Source organism: Oreochromis niloticus, linkage group LG17 (genome assembly GCF_001858045.2).
Source record: "Oreochromis niloticus isolate F11D_XX linkage group LG17, O_niloticus_UMD_NMBU, whole genome shotgun sequence".
Taxonomy (NCBI): Eukaryota; Metazoa; Chordata; class Actinopteri; order Cichliformes; family Cichlidae; genus Oreochromis; species Oreochromis niloticus.
The window spans coordinates 19,115,102-19,133,002 of NC_031981.2; the positions used below are offsets into that span (position 1 = coordinate 19,115,102).

At 40.6% G+C, this 17,901-nt stretch overlaps 1 protein-coding gene and 1 long non-coding RNA gene across 3 annotated transcripts in view; one reads left to right on the forward strand and one right to left on the reverse strand.

Moving 5' to 3' along the window:
* plxnb2a.1 (plexin b2a, tandem duplicate 1) overlaps window positions 1-17,901 on the reverse strand; it is a 224,714-nt gene that overhangs the window by 84,085 nt on the left and 122,728 nt on the right. The gene's annotated exons all lie outside the window — the stretch shown is intronic.
* On the forward strand, window positions 3,371-8,924 carry LOC112842634 (uncharacterized). 2 transcript variants are annotated; one of them, XR_003214502.1, is made up of 4 exons: window positions 3,371-3,566; window positions 4,776-4,854; window positions 6,457-6,701; window positions 8,080-8,924. It is a non-coding gene; the product is annotated as an uncharacterized LOC112842634 (long non-coding RNA). The 2 variants fall into 2 exon arrangements; XR_003214501.1 differs by having other exon boundaries at window positions 8,092-8,924.

Here is a 17,901-nt window from a genome sequence, read left to right on the forward strand (position 1 = left end):
GCAACTTTCAGGCTTCGGGTCTGATAATTGATGCGGGATGGGCCTGGTGTCATGATATGGTTCATCATGATACCACGCCATTTTGCTTTTCACAATTTTATTTATTATCACAGTGCCTTTTTTGCATACCACTTAAAAAAGCACAGCCTTGAAATTAAACACTATTTAAACTGCATCATATTTGGTGCCTTTAAATGACGCAAGATATTAGTGTGCAAAACGTGACCAGGTGGAGGACATGTATTACAGAAAAAACTGTAATACATGTCCAAATGTGTAACAGAGGTTGGATTCCAGATTGTTTATCATAAAAAAGTGGATTTGCAGCCTAATATAACTAAGGGATCTAATTTTAAATGACCATATGAAACTTTATGAAGAAATGGAGCATGACGAAAAGAGGAAAACATTAACATTCATGCAACGGAACAAAATATTGGAAAAATATACACATTTTTTAATGGGTTTGGCTGATACAGCACACACCTTCTAGTGTCCTTCCAGTGTTCTTTAATTTCCCCACAGGAAGCCCCTTTTACAAGTCTTAAAGTGCTGGTGTGCTGTCAGATCTTTCAACTACATTTGATGACTTAATAAGTATTTGTTTGGTGGGCTGTAGGCTGTATGTGGTCACGGTGTTGGAGCAGAATTGGCTGTTCTTTTCATAAGAGGGCATAGTTTTATTATACTAGAAAAAAATACACTTGTAATAAATACTTTAATTTCTCACTAAATGAACTAGCACAGCTGGGTCATGCCTGTATTTTTATAATTCTTTGTTTCAGTAACAAAGCTGCATCAGCTCCACTCAATGGGACCTATTCTATGTGTACAGTAGCTTGTAACTGTGAGTCTTTCAAAGGCGCTTTCCGAGCACACTGCAGCCTTTATGCTCAATTGCAAACTGCTGATCACATGTTTTTTTTTTCCTGGGTGACTGTTCATATCTATTTTAGGCTGTAATCCATATCCAACACCTACACGAACTGACTGAGGCGTCAGGCAGAGAAACAAGAAAAGACATCGCATGCAGATTTGTTTTCGGCTCAGTCTGGCTTACAGGGTGCTCTCAGTGAGTTGTGGCTGTACAGCAGTGTCTCTCTAAATTCAAATCAAGTCTTTTTATGCTGTTTTTTTGGGAGAGGGGGAAGGATGAAAATGACAGCGGGGTGAAGGAATATACTGCACGAGACATACAATCCCCACCACCCCACCCAGAAAAAAAAAACCCCTCAGGGATATGTTAAAGAAATGTTCTTGTCATGAAAGCCTGATTCAATTTAAACCTGACCACAGATGCTATTTACTGTTGATTAACAAGCCCTAGACCATAAATAGACGGCTTTAAAGGTTATACTAAATCCAAAAGATGGGTGGAGTATCACTTCAGCTTCTCCCATTCAATGCACTTTTTAATTATGAAGTGCAAATGGTGAGGGAAGCGCTATATAGACAGCATACACAACAAAAACAGCCGAGACATGAATTATGGAGCAGGAAATGTAACTCAGTGTGACGCAGATGTGCCTGATGTTCAGTCCACTCAGTGCACAGCTGGTCGTGTCCGACTGAAAGGCTGCGGAGCTTCGCGGCAGCGAGGACAGGAACGAGTGAGCCAGAAGAGCGTTCTGCGTTTATACTGCGAGGCTTTCCATCTGTACAAACTGCCTTATCAACACATAAAACACAGGGCACGCTGTGAAACAGCACTGCGACCGGCCTGCCAAACTATATTCAGTCAAACCAAAGGGTATAGAATATAAAACAGCACAGGAGATTTCTAGTTTAAAGTAAGAGAGAACAAAACCTGACATTGGTGTATTTTCAAACCTGAGGCAAAAAATTAACAACTACCAGATTATAATAGTGCTGCTGCTGAAGCCTAACTGGGAGTGTGGTTAACTTTACAAACAGAAATCTGTGCTTCAGCTTTGAGTCTATGGAAGCACCTCACTAAACCAAATTATAACCAAACTTACCAGCTCTACCTCACAACTTCACACTGCACTGGCTAATCTAAACATGTATTTTAGTCTAATACTGGTAAATTAGAAAGGTGAAAAGATAAAGGTAAACTGCGATCAATCACAAACCAGTAGATGACATCATGCTGGCTACGCCCACCTTTTATATACAAGCCATCGTCTCTTCGCATCGACTCTGTCACTGCGAAGTTCTTTGCGATATTCAACAGTTAGTTGCTGATTCTGTTTGCTACTTGGTCATAAATGGGAGATACTAATGGACAACCAAAGCACTATACTGTTATAAAACCACAACATCAATTGGAAATGCTCAAACACACCATCGAGCTGAGCATAGAGAGGTCTCTGTGGGTTTGTCACAAACATCTGCTCGTTTTTGGATATCTGAAGGACATTTTATATGTTTACATGGAAACAAAAGATCTGCAACTTATTTAGAACCCACGGCTCCTTCTGTAGAGAGGTCTGCTTTACACCATTAACAGGATAAATGTTAGGACATTTTAAATCACATTACAGGTATGGCCAAGTAGGCGATGCAGTCTTTTAAGTGTTATTATCAGCTTAGCCTCTAGATGGGCTTACTAGGCTTTACACTTTCTCTTCCCCCCCGTAAATAAAATATGGTCATTTACCTCATGCCGAGTTATTCAAGTGAGCCAACAAATGATTAATTTAACTGGAGACAACAGCGTCCATGTGCCTGATCTCAAGCTGCGATGAAGAGAATCAGGGCTAGAGATGATAAACAGATAATGTATGGAAGCTCATGAACCCTCCAGTGTTTCATCTTATAAACTGTACATAATAAACTGAAGCGTCTACCTCGAGGCCAACACACACACACACACACGGCTTACTCTGTGTGTGTGTGTGTGTGTGTGTTTGTGCAAGAAGACAGAGTGGATATTCGGGGACGACAACAAAGAGGTAAAGCGCAGCTTGCATATCAAGGTGCGTTTATGAGCTGCTGGGAGATTAAAGGAGAAGAAATGAAGAGTCAGTGAAAGAGGAAGATCACGCTGCCGCTAAGTTGCCGTGTTAAAGTAGTGAAGGGTGCATTCTGGGACATGTCAGAAAATAAGCCCTAATGATACCTAGCCTAGAAAGTCGGCCTTTATACCTCCTAACAAGAGCTTGAGACAGTCTGACTGAAGGAGACCCAGCTCTCATTAGACACCTCTGAGTCCTCTCTCCCAGAAGACCCATCTATTTACAGATCCACTGAGGAACTTTTTTGATTTTAACGCGGAATCAAATGACTCTTGATATCATTGCAGATTCCACTAGGAATCTCGGATTGTAGCTATGAGCAACATTCAGGTTTATTTGTTTTAATATCAGCAGCTCTAAGCTCACAATACAACACAGTGACTTCAGTTCGCACACTTTTAATATAATCCTAAACTTCAGACTGGTTATTTTCATTTGAGTACTGGAGTTTGAGTTTTTGTAGGTTTTTAATCAGTTTGAACTGCCTGAACCCACGTAAAGGAAACCATGGAAACGCTGATTAATCAATAGAAAGCCGTAGGAGGACAATACTGTCAAAAAAGCCCAGACATCTCAAATAGAAATCAGGTAAATCTGTGGAAAAAACTGAGACATTTTAAATGTAGTTTGTCTTGTGGATGTTAAGACTACATGCAGTATTAAATATAGGGGGGAAAAGCATCAACAAAGAAAAATTATCAGCTTCAAAATGCTTTGCGACACGTCAGATCAAAATCAAAGCAAACTGGTGTGTGTGCGAATGTACAGCATATGCCATTGAGGAGGTCCGAAATCCCTAAAGCTGTGAGGATGTGTGTTTCTGGTTGCTAGTGTCTGTTTGTAATTATATTCAGACTGGAAAACAAATGTTTAAAATCAAGCTGCAGGAAGCTCAGGGCTTTCAACAGTAGTCCAGAATCTCTTTAACAAAGATGGAAAGTACCCGCAGAGATACAATAGCTACATTAATGAGATATATACTAGGTCTGTGGACACTGTGCGCTCATACAGTATAATGACTTGCCAGTCACAATGTAGTCTACATTGCTTTATTATCTAGTTTAATCTAAATGGGGCCATAAATTACTGAAAGTACACTATGCTGTTCCAATGCTTGAAGCTAGTGAATGATGCAGGAGGACCATTTTCTTACACTTCTATACAAGCAGCCGCCCTCTTTGAGATTTAAAAGATGGATGTAGCCACAGTGAACTAAAGTTATCAGCTAAGGCTAGCATGCTTCGATAGAAATGCTGCATCTATAAACTGTAAAACGTGTAACACAGATATTTCATCTCATCAAACTAATGAACTCGAACAATTTCAGGAACCAAAACTTGAGCACGGATGTCTGGGACAAACCGTTAGGAGAATTAACGGCAGAGTGAGCCGTCATAAAAAAAATACACCAATAGGCACCAAAAGCGCAAACAAATGTGTTAGAGTAACTGGAATAGGCCTCTAGCTTTAACGACACTTTCAGCTTTTGTTAAAGAAATTGGAAATATGGTTATTTTAACATTGGAGTCTATGGGGACTGACTCAACTTTGGAGCCAGCCTCTGGTGGCCATCGGAGGAACAGCAGGATTTAGCATTCCTGCCAGCAGAGCTGCCCCCTGCTGGCCATTAGAAAGATTACAGGTTTAAGATATTTCTTTTTGTCCCACTGGCTTTACTTCTCAGAGGTGCGTCTACATTCATCTTTTATACATAGTCTAGAACATGACTTAGCTCCTTAGTACAGACAACAAAACCTTTTTTTTTTCTCGTCTTATCAAACCTAATTTCCACAGCAGAGCTTCACTCGGCTCACTGGTGCAGTCACAGTGGAAATGATAGCAGTTTCAACAGTTACAGCAGCAAAAATAATCCCAGGTACGATAACACAAACACACAAAAGCAGAAATGCACAAGCATGCCTTTGTACTGAGGAAAACCGGTTAGGCTTTGATTTCAACATAATAGGACGAGTCAAAACTATTGGGGTCAATGGGGAGATAGCTGAGCAATAGGAGGCGCAGGTGCAGGCAAACACACACACACACACACACACACACACACACACACACACACACAGGCACTAGAGAAAATGTGTGCCCCTGGTTTAGAGCTGGGGAAATTGAGAGGATTAGAGGGTATTAAAAGTTACACACTCTCTCTTTCTCTCTCTCTGACACACACACACACACACACCTGTACAGTGAGTTCAAGCAAGCATGAGCCCATGGACAGGTGTATGCACGCACACACGCGATAAGTGTGTGTGACCCAGTTCATTATAAGAGGGTGTTAGCAGGGAAATCCACAATAATAATATGCAGTTTGAATTTAGAGGCTATTAGCAGTTAAATGCTCCTCAGCCAGACTATGAGCACCTAGATGTGGGAGCGTAAAGGGATTTTTCTTCTTCTTCTTAAACAAATGTGCCCCATGTTTGTAGATGGAACAGCAGAGAGAAAGAGTGTTTTAAATGGAAAAAAAAAAGCTACCATAAGCTTCTGTTAATGCAGCCTGCGTTGTGTAACAGAGCGTACGTATTACTGTGTGTTTTTGTGCGTAAAGCAGCAGCAGCACTTGTTACAGTATCAGCCGGTGACAGGCAGCTGCTCGACAGCGACAGAGAGACCTTTAGTTTACATCTCTCTCTCTCTCAGCCCTGAGGATGTGTGTGTTAATACTCAATGTGTGCCCTATATAAACAGCTACGAGGAAACAATTACAGCACTGCAGAACACCCAGAACATTCCTCGTCTGCAAATGCACGCAAACACAGACAAACGCAAAAGCATCCAGGGAAAACTGCGCGCCTTCTTAACTTTGTGTTTCGAGGAAAAATTAGTGACTTACTTCTAATGTTTACGGGAAGAAGTCGAATGACTTGTGCTGCATGAAGCTGTTTTTAAACTTCATGTGTCTGAGTGGGATCGTCTATAAGTCCACTCTGTCTTTATACGTGCTGCTGTGATATTTCTAATCACAAAAATGTCTCGTACCAGGAATTCATGAAAGCCCCCCCACGCACTTTTTACTTTCACTTGTTGGTTAAGTTTAGGTCCTTAAAAGTATTCATGTTAAGTACAAAAAAGCACGTTGGTTTATTAGGTTTTTTAATATTTACTTTATTGATCTTGAGGCAGAGATCAGGTTTCGAGTGAAAACGCTCACCATCGTCACAGTAACGCTGCTCTTTGACAAATCGAAGTGGCAGGTCCTGCTCACTAATGCCGTCACCAGGTGCACAGAAGCAGGAGGACACCTTGTGTGTAAACGAGCCACGCCAGCGGCTTCAACAAAAACTGCACTAATTGGCACCCGAGGGATGAGAACGGGCTGGGAAATCAGCTTCATCTAATCCTCGGCAGAGCACAAGCAGAAGGTCTCCCGCTTGACTCGTTGAGATAACCAACTGCACCTCGGCTGCTACATTTAAACAATATAAAATCATGAAGCTGATTTTTTTTTTTTTTTTTTAAGTAGAAGAAGGAACAGGCGAATAAGACCAACTGTGAAAGATCAGCAGTGAGAGCTGAAGAACAAAGTGATTTCATCCTGCACTGAGTCTGGCTGAGGGGGGACCGAGGTCAGCGCAGGGAGGTCAGTGCAGGGTATCATTACGCCTCCTTCAGGTGAAGCTGTGCTGGTAATCACGGAAGAGCTGCTGAGGACTTTGATAATATGAGAGAAGACAACAATTATGGAGAGGCTCATCACAGGGGCTGCAGGTAGCACTTTTCTGTAATATAGTGTGTGTGTGTGTGTGTGTGTGTGTGTGTGTGTGTGTGTGTGTGTGTGTTTCACCCAGGCTGTGCTATCTGACGGGGCAGATTGTGATTTTTAGCTGAGCAGCTCTAATCTCTTGTTACAATATGAGGTGCTGATTACACCTCTGCACAGTGTGGGAACGAGAGAGGCTGTGTGTGTGTGTGTGTGTGTGTGTGTGTGAGAGAGTGAGAGAGAGAGAGAAAGCGAGAGAAAGAGAGTGAGCATATAAAAGGGCAGATAAGACGACAAGGTGAGGATGGGAGTCAGAATTATAGTTCAGAAAAGGAAGAGAGGTGTGTAAGTGTGTTAGAGGTGAGATGAGGTTATGGTGCATTATCTGGGCACACACACACACACACACACACACACACACACACACACACACACACACACACACACACAGCTAACAGAACAGCATGTACAGTAGGGATGTTATGACTAGGACCTGGCTCTGCACTGTCCTGTTATGCTTGGCCAGAGCTATTATACCCACTCTCTGGCTGTGTGTGTGTGTGTGTGTGTGTGTGTGTGTGTGTGTGTGTGTGTGTGTGTATATAATGTAGCGATAACACTAAAAATCTAAGCTGGAGGAAGCACAGAGGCCTAGACAGGAAAACTCTCCATGAATAGCTGACACACAAAATAAACAGTGCTAACTCACACTGCTGTTGATGAATTAACGTCCAGCTTAAAATCTCATTTGTAACCATAGAAGTAGTTCCTGCAACACACTGAGAATCAGGAGATGAAAAATAAATAAGCAAATAACATAAAACCTCAAAGGATTTGTCACTGAGTAAATGACTGAAAGGTTAGTGTTTCTGAGGGCTCTTTGGCCCTGTTGCTAGGTAAAAAAAAAATCCAGAGATTTTCCAGACAAGAAGGACTCCTACTCAGGAGACTGCCAAAATCTTTACATTTCTTCTGCACCAGTTAATTTAAACTGTACTTTACACTGAGGAGCAACACCAGGAGCTACAAAATTAAGCCAAAAACTGCAGTTTCATTCATGGCCACTTGAGTTTGGCTCCAAAACTGAATCAGTGCCCACCCATAGACGCATGTTACACTGTTCAACTTTACAGCTTGGTACAAAGGAGGCTTTGGTCTCTATGGAGAATGGGATTATCTCGCAATTAATATTGTTTGCTGTGTGGTTCGACCCACCCAAAATGTCTGTCCTTCACTTTTGGTGAATGAAATGCTAATATTTTATCACTCTTGTTATTTAGCTCTAGTTCTGCTAAATAACAAAACAACAAACAAAAACAACAAGTCTATGCAAAGACAAACTGACATTGGATGATTTCAGCTTTGCTCTCCACTGACCCAACTCAGATTCTCCCACAGATTTGAATGGAGGAAGCTTCCTGTTAGGAGCCCGAACAGCAAGCTGAACAGCAAGCCTGAACATCCGAGTGAGTCTGACTTTTAAAGGACGATCTTCAACCTCGAGAAGAACAAGGAGCCCTGAAACAGATGGACGGCCCCCACAGAGCCCTGATCAACATTATGGAGTCAGTCTGGAATTACACGAGGCAACAGACGGCAGAGAGCGCCTCAACCCTCACAAGCACTAACGCTGATGAAGACAAACTGTCTTTTTACATACAACAGCACGAAACTGAGGTTGTTTTAGTGGTAAACAGCTGAGGAATTCTTGGTTGTGTGCTGCAAAATATCTCAATTCGTGACTGAATAAAAACTTAAATTATTCAGACACAAACAAATCCTTTAATCCGCTAATCCATCTAATTTTATTCTCACCAAACAAAATTCCCTCCTGTTCATATCAAAGTAGCAGTTGTGGGTTTTGGCGCTGGTCACGGCTCCATCTTTCCACCACATGTTTATCACCGTGACGTCTGTTTTCTTATTCAAATGTCACTGTGGATGTTAGTGTCCATTTTTATTGCTTTATCCCAGCAGAGACCTAGAGAGGGGGAAGCCTCTTTGACCACCAAGGAGCTCATTTCTGTTATTCTGCTATTCAGTTTTCATTTTCACTAACCTGAGCTTTTCATTTTGAGTTCAGAATTTATTTTGTTTCAAACTGTGATGTTTTTGACTGATAACAACTCAGATCCAAGGAATGTCCTTCTTTTTCTGAAGAAGACCTGGAAGAAAAACTCCTGAATAGCTATTAAATGGCCTGCGTGCACATGACGCTAGCAGTGCCATGATGACAGACACACACACACACACACACACACACACACACACACACACACACACAGCATCTGTGCATGTTTATCTTTGGCAGGGATCACAAAAGAACTCATAATTCATAAGCATATTTTTCTGGGAGAAAACAAAAACTCTGTCAGAGGCGTTGTTGCCTCACTTAGAAATGTCTTCCTCAGGCCTCAGTCACACAGGTCTACGGACTGCACAGCAACCTCCAACAACTACACCCACCGACGTCAGCTGGTATGTGAGTGGTTGCTGGAGGCTGCCAGGTGAAACGGGGTCACAAAAGAAGGGCGCTGCTCCAAAAACCTCCCACAAGTGACTGTGCTTTCCGTGGAAGACGCCGAGTTATCAGCAAACATTCAGATTACTCAACAAGCAGTAATGAAAATTGAAAAAGTTTTCATTACCGAATGGAGATGTCCCATGTTGCCTTCAGAGGTCTCTGTTTCCACCTAGAGACTGCCTTACCTAAGGTAGTCGGTCCAGGAATGTACATTTTTCCCTAGCAACCGGTGATGGTCAGGGAGTTGCCAACCAGTCTTTACAGGTCAGTGTGACTGGGATCTAATGAATACCCCTGCTTCTTTCAAATGAGTTCCTAACATTGGAAGTAGCTTCAGTATCCCCTTAAATCTACACCTATGGTAGCATGTTTCAGAACAAGCTGAGCCATGAAGGATCCTCTGAATGATGTCCCATTACTGACATCCTGACTCTGGGACTCTGTAGAAGGCTGCTAGTTGGACTCCCAGGTCCTCCTGTGTGGTTATTAAACTATTTTTGGGCAGATAATAAACCCCAAATCCCCCCCGATGCATCCACTGGAGTGTGTGTGGGTGGGATGGCTGGAAAGAGAGGCATGGAATAAAAAAACAAATGTTAAAATTTTACTTACGACTCCAAAGAAAAAGCAGCATTTGTGTTGCTGCAACAAATCAGGCTTCAAGAGTGTAATGTTAAAAGCTCTGCAGCAAACAGCCACACGCATGTGTTTTTCTGCTTTTCCAGGAAGCCATTCATTTGGATCCATTCACACCGAGTCTTGGTTTTCAAGCTAAACAAGAACTTTTTCATAACCCCGCTAAAAGAAACAGTTCTGAAAGGCTAGAACTACCAGACGGATTACCAGGAAATTTAGTGCAGGCTTTCATGTTTGCCTCAGAATTACAATTAGCTGAGTCATTTTTATTTACACTTGTGGATGCCACCTTCTTAGATACAAATATTTTCTGTCTCTATCTGTTTTACATAATTTTACATTAAATATATTCTAGTTTTGGACTCCAAATAAAATAAATTAAGCATTCTGAGCATGTCGCTGTTTCCACAAAACAAAGAAAAATCCTCTATTTGAGTCAATTAATATGATATACAAGTGGTTGTTAATTGCATCCCGGTGGAGCCTTCGTTATCCTTGTGCTTGCTTAGTTAAAGCCCCCCAGTTACAACACTGTCTCTGGGTGTTTTTCTGTTTGTGAAATTTAATCAGTTATTTTTCTCTCAAACTATTTTACTTAAAAAAAAAGGGTCTCTCAATTGATTCATCTATTCCTTTGTGTACATACACAACCACAGACACACATACACGATGTCCCAGGGAGATGTCAGATAGTTTTCACATTTCTCAGAAGCTTAGAAAAGGGAGAGAAGGAAGAGAGCGAGGTCAATGAAGACCTTTCATTTATTGGTGAGTGAAGAGGGGAGAGGAAGACCAGCTGGGAGCAAACGGAGAGCATAGGAGGAGAGGGTCAGTGCAGAGTTTTCTTTGAAGACCCCTGCTCCAGAGACGGGGGGGTGAGGGGGTCCCCATCATGAAAAGTGCAAGAAAAGATAGGGGAGATGACAAGTAAGTGGGAAGAGAGTGAAAACAGCACAGTGACCGCTGTGTAGGAGGCAGACAGAAAAACACGCTCGATGAAGAATGAATAAAATATGAAACCATGTGGGATTTTCTTTGGTACTGCAGAGCCTCAGAGGTTACACAGACAGAGCTGCAAAAAAAATAAATTAAAAAAAAGTCAGTGTGGCCATCCTGTGGGTGGAAAAAACAACAAGCGAAGATGGTCTCCATGCTTTCTACATTTAAATCGGGCTCGTGTCCTCGTGTCCTCCTCTGCGTATTTATTGTCTTTCATTTTATGTGCAACTTAGCAGAAACAAGAAATGGATAAAAACAGATCGTCCCGATTGTGTTCCTATCATCTGATCCATGAAAGTGTTTCACATGTCAGGAAAAAACCCCAAAAACAAGGTTTGCCACTTTGTAGGAAGAAGGCGCTGAAGTGTTTAGACCGAACAGGTTGGCGGGATATAGCTGATTTGTCAGAGCAGCTGGGATAGATCAAATTAAATTGTCCTTTAGCACTGATGTTGTGTTGCACACTATATCATTTGGACACTTTAAAATTGCCCCCTGCACATGTTGCTCTCCGACTGGACAGACTTCCAGAGTTGGGTAGTGTTTTCACTGCGCTGCAGTGTTGATGCGATTATTCATTGCTCAGTGTTTAATCAGCACGTTAATGCTGCAATTACTTCACCTGATTTGTCATCTATAATTAATCTACAGTAGGTCATTCTATTCGAAGCACAATAAATGGCTACAACCTAATACCAGAATATCAATTAAATGCAGTCAAAATAATTGAATTTGCATAATTTATCAATATACGTTATGCTTAATCAATTATTTACTGTGTTTTTGCAAATTTCTCCGACTTTCAGGGTTGTTTTTCCAACTTGAGATCACGGTCATGTGACTTTTTTCAGTTTGGGAATCACTGTTTTCCAATACGGAACACAAATTTAAAAAACACATACAGTTTAAGCTGTTCAATGTGAAGGTTTCATATTGTGAAACTCAAACCATGATATTTTTCTGAATCTAATCAAGCAGCTTTGGTGCCTAAATCACCAGCTAACAATACAAATGAGTAAAAAAGTGCAAGTGTGAGCAGAGCTGCCTCTGAGCGGTGGATGGGAGTTTAAATCTCTTTCATATTTACCAACCGTTTGGGTACGTTTAAACAACAAAAACACTTTGTTGGGATCTCAAAAGTAAACATTTCCGTTCAAAATACACCTTTTACAACATTAAAAACATAAAATGCAATTCTCTAACTTATCTGGGCACTTTTTCAATACTTTTCTTTAGCTCATGTTTGGTCTCCACTATCTTCTAGCTGCTAAATCCACATATCAATATGCTCAACAATGGCTCAGTCACATACAGGTAAAAGTCGGACAGCAAAGTCCTTGTGGAAACATCAGCAGTGCGTATATCCCTATATAAAAGGAAGGTTGCTGAGCACCTGTATCATTTTTTGCAGTTGAAGCACCGTCCTGCAGCAATTACATCAATACTTGTGATGGATTTTCTCCATTTCTGGTTCTAATCTAAGAGGCTCTGGCTGGACTCTGAATGTCCAACGCAAATTTCTGCATTTGGAGACAGCAACAGATTTGCGATTTTCACTAATTTATCACAGTTAATTGTTTTATTATTGCAAACAGATTGCAGGTAATTGCCAGCTTGACCCCATTCAATCTTAAACTGGTAGCAGACTGACTGTGTCTCACTGCTTCTTAATCACTGTGTTGGCAGTCCAAAGTCACTTCAAAGACCTGGTTCCAGTCTTCAAAGCTGCCATTTCAAGGGCAACACCATCGCAGACCCGTTGCACATGGTCACCCCTGTGACTGTGGAATATTCACCAACATTATCCTTCTGCCATTTGGTGTTTGGTAGTTATAATCTCAATTATTTTTGGAGCTTTTTCGCTGTAATCTTCTGCTCTGTATTACTGGAATTACAAAGCAAGCTTTAAAAAGTGAGAGGTGGCAGAGCCGCAGGTGGGTGATTATTATCATTGGTTTTGTCTGAATATCAGCTGCAGTGATGTGTGTGAGATAAACACACAGCAATGACTAAACTGCTTGATTACTAAGATTTGTTTAAGTTTTGAGGTTATTTTATAATTTTGAAGTTTTACATTTTGTTCCCACGACAAAAAAAAGAAAAAGGGAAACATCTCTTTAATAAGCAGAAGTCAAAGTTGCCTTATTGAGACAATTTCAGTTGGAATATGAAGTGGGAGAGACACAAAGCGCCACAGGGTCTTTTAATATAAAGTTTCTCCTTCATTTCTCCTCCACAACTTGGCGGGCGATAACAGCTGGATATTAGTTTCCTGCTGAGGATTTCATATACTATATCATTACTGCACTTTGTTATCCAAGTATTATCTTCAATATGGACTATTACATTATATCTAATGCAGGAACACACTCTAGTGAGAGCGGCTTTCTCATTTCTCTCTTTATCCGGATCTCTGCCGCAGTTCAGCACAGTCTGAAAACCAAGCTCGTTGAAAGTCGAAGTCTTCTTTTGCACCTGAGAAGGTTTTGGACTGAAATCCCAGATGTTTAAATCTTTTTTTTCTTAAGCAAAAGAACATCAGAGTTATTTCACAGAGTTCTCTGCAGCCTAGCTGTTATGGAAAACTGACTCCACAGTGAAATGTAGGCACTGGAAATTACAATCTTTGGAGGCAGAGGAAACCAGATGCTACTTTCAACTGAATAGATTTTCATTCAGAGTGTAAATACTACATATATCCTCGCTTTCTACCAGATGGTCTCTCAGAATTACAATGTGGGTTTGTTAGTTGAGTAATCCGCCACTTTGCTTTGCATGATCTGTAGTAATGTTGGTGATACAAAGACTATTTAGCACCACAAACAAATGGACACTTGAACTTATTGTGTGCACCGAGCTGTCTGGACTGCAACAACATTGGAAACATTAAGGTTTCTGCACAAACAACGCAGCCAAAGAAATCAAGCCTTCTTTTAGAATTTATATAGAAAAGCAGATGGACTCTAGAGAGAGTAGCAGGATGAAAATATCAAAAGAAGTACCTGAACTATCAACTGAGAAGCTGCTGGCAAAAGGCTGAGGCTACGTGCCTTGGGTAAGGGACTAGATAGCATGCGACTGATCCATCTAAGTACTATTTCTAAGTAATAGTGTGTTTCATGAATAAATATCCCTTTCAAAAGAAGCAAGAATGATCTAACAATATACTTGCTACAAAGCCAGATACACAGACTGTTCACTAACCTATAAATCTGCTATGGTTGACTGATCTAAACAGGGGATAGGCAGCCCATCCAATCATCTGCCAAATTTCTGTTTGAAATACATCCTGTTTTCACTGTTTCCTGTTTCAAAAGATGACTTCCCAGATTTTTATACTTGAAGGAAGAGATTTGCTCTTTCTGCATTGATTTGCATCAGTTGGTCACTAGAGGACAATCCAGGGTCCAGTTGCCTAAGGTAACTATATTTACCAACCTGTCTTATATCAATCAACCATTGCTTGCCTTACAGTTGAGAAAAGTTCAACTCTGGAACCGGCCTACATTGCCCACAGTTTTGCCCATTGTTGATGAAGGTCATCAGTGGTCTCTGGTCTCAACCCTGTGAACCTGTGTTGCAAAGACTAGTAGATTCCCTCAGTCATCCATAGTTTGTGTGGAATATGCCCTCTTCAAACACTCACCTACTAGTCACTAACTAATTGTTAAAGTGTGATGAGTATAACGAAAGGTAAGTGAATATACATATTTCTTAGTAACCGCTGGTTGCAAGATGATTGGTTACCAGTCACTGAGCCAGTACGACCAAGGCCTTAAATCATCTGTCCATTAGCATTTAGCTAAAAGAACTTCTACGCCTCACAGAGCAGCTGCTGTGGCTCAGTCAGACTCAGTTTCCTTCTCATTTTTTCCCCCCAGCTGTTCAAAAGCTCTCAGAATGTTGAGTTATTGAGCCAAAAGCCTAGAACACTTACATCTACCACACCTTTGTCGATTTTCTGTCAGTGATCTTACAGTGCTGCCATTTAACTATTTATTAAATAAACCATGTGAACAAAAACTTCCAACCTAGTCAAAGTAAGGATTCACTAAATGAGATGACTCAAATGTATTCATTAGATTAGAAAAAAAGCTTTTTAATGTTGCAAAGGTGAAAATCTTTCCGGCCTCCTTGTGAAACAATGACTAATTACTGGAATTTTCTGGTTTATTTCAGCTTCAGTGATGCACACACAGTAATTAAAACACCAGCTCAGAATGAATTGAGCAGGTGAAGAAGACTCGACAAAGATAACAGGATACACATTTAACCTCACTAACTCTTTTGTTGCTAATGATGTTTTTGCAGCAGTGAGCAGATTACAACAGCTTTCCAAAAATGAAACAGCTAAAGATTAAAAAGGCCCCTGAGTGCACGTCTTCACCGAGACTGCAACATTACTCAGAAGTTTGTGTTTTTATCACATAAAACGTGTGTGTGTGTGTTACTAAAGCTGAAGTAAGAGGAGTAGTTCATAAAAGAATAGTCAAACATGCTCAAAATGTCCTACTTTCAAAACAATCTGGGATCTGCACCAGAAATGAATCACTCCTTTCTTTGGCCCAGAGCCACCAGACTTCATTAAAGTTTTGAGATACTCTGCTAATTAGCAGCACACAATGAAAGACACAATATGGAGAGGGGTGGAAGTGATTTTGTGCACAAATTAGTTTCCTGGAGTCTTAATAAAGGCTAATATCAGCAAACAAATGTATTCTTATCCCTGCTTGTTTGCCTTTCTGTCCACTGTCCCCTCACCGTTTTCTTCTTCTCTACCATCTGCCGTTTTCACTCCTATCGCACCATTTCCATTCTGAACTTTCCTGATAACAAACCAGGATTTTTTTTGCTTTTCCACTTCAGTGGACCAAGGCTGCAGTCCTTCCAAATTCAGCGTTATCTGTTGGTTAACTTGTATTTTTTTCTTGTCTCTGCTCGCTCCAGTCAGTGCCTTTATCTCTGATAGAGTAAGCCCAGGTTTCCCTCCAACAGTCTCACAGGTTCAGACAATCCTTAGACATTTCTCTAAAACTAAATGTCAGATTGGCTCTTTGATGTTGCAGAGACTGATCTGGAGTGCTACTTGTTCTTACTTGTAAAGACAAAAATTAAACACTGATAATGTAATAAGTGCTGAGCATTTAAAAAATTTGAGAAATGCAATTCTTGCCACTGATTTATTTGAAATCAGGTGATCACAGGGTCATTTGTGCATATATTATCTGAAGGCAGACATAAAAAGAAGCCCTACTCATAACTTTCTTTTTGGAAACAAGAGGAAGAGATTTGTGTGTAAGACAAAAGTAGAAACAGGAAGCAAAAATCTTCAAGATGTTCTAGCATCTTGTTCAGTATAATCTGGAAATCTCTGAGTTTCTGCACTGATATCAATTTATGTGATATCACAGAAACTGTCTTACGTCTTCATCATTATTTCATACAAATCGGTGGCAATTTGCGTCGGTGGATGTAATGTCAGTTTCGTTTTGTGACAACAATGGCAGGTGTAACACACGCTTTGACACCGTGACAGAGCAGAACAGCGTTATGGTCACCCCCAGGACAACAGACTCAGTGAAGAGGCAGAAGAATGACATTGAGGACGGCCACAGCAGCGATCTGATTGCCTTCACATAGGAAAGCCAAAAGGTTACAGCTTTAGAGCAACTGAGATTAAAAATAGAACTTTAACAAGGCTATATTAAGCTGCTTTATCCATCTAACCTCATTTACACATTTGAGCTTTAGAGGACTGAAGTACAACAGTGCGGCCTACATCTTCTTATCTTCAAGCCCATGAAAAAATGAAGTCCAATGAATGGAGCAAAGGAAAACGTCCGAACATCAGAGGATAAAGTCCAAGTGGGAGGAGGTCGGGGTAAATGGATGGGTTACTCAAACACTGCATTTTTATCCATGGTCAGTTTCTCCCACATGTCCCACAGTTTTTAAAGAATAAACATTATCGTTTCACATTCTTAACTCAGTGTTTATTCTATGGACTATTCAAATGCAGGTGATCTGACCTTATTAAAGCAGACATTTAAAACAAAACCGAAATCCTTCTCCAAACGCATTTTCTCTTCATCTGTAAACCTTCAAGGAAAACGTTCATATATTTATCTTGTTTCTAAACTCTGCTTCAAACTAAAAGTCTTGCATTGGTTTATTTAAAAATAGTCAAGTGTGAACCACTTAACTGAATATACATCATTCTGTGAAGTAAAGCTCAACAAATCCCAAAAAGCAACACGGGAAAAAAAATTAAGAGGAGCGGGCCATCAGTCATTTTTGTCATCATCATTCGTGCTTCAAGCCTCTCAGATATGCCGCTTTACATTCCTCCTTTCTCATTTATCTTTGTAAACCAAATACATTTATGAAGCAGCCTGGCAATCAGACAACAAACACATTTAAAGATGGAACTTTTAAGAGAAATTTTCACCATTTTCTGACAAACTTGAATGATTAACTGAAGCCGTAGTCAACAGACAGTACAAAAGAAAAAAGTGGGTACTGCGGGTTTTTTTTTAACTTCTCCATTAGTATAAACCTCTCATTTGATCCCATCTTTCAGTGAAAGACATTAGGCACTTTTAATGACTTAGAAACTTTAAAGAAAGTGTATCCACGAAACAGCACTGAACACTGAAAATGTAAAGCACAAAAAAAACTCCCAGAAAACAAAATCCAGTGGCAGAAAGTTTATCGAACAAAGCTGATTCATTTTCCTTCACAGACCAAACAGAATCGTAAATTTATAAAATCCATATCATGTAGCCGCTTTGTAATTATAAAAACACTAAGGCTATAAATAACACAGTGCCTATCGACTATATGTGCGCGTGAGAGAGAGATTGCTATGAACTTTTCAACTGTGTAACAGTGTGAGTGTTGACTAGCCCATTGGGAGAAAGAGAGAAGAATTGGTCATTTTCTCCGGCCTCTATCTGATCCATCGTCTTGAGAGGTGAAACTGGAGTTGCTTCACACACACACGCATGCACACGGAGCACAAAGTCAAAATCCAATTATTGAAGTAGCTG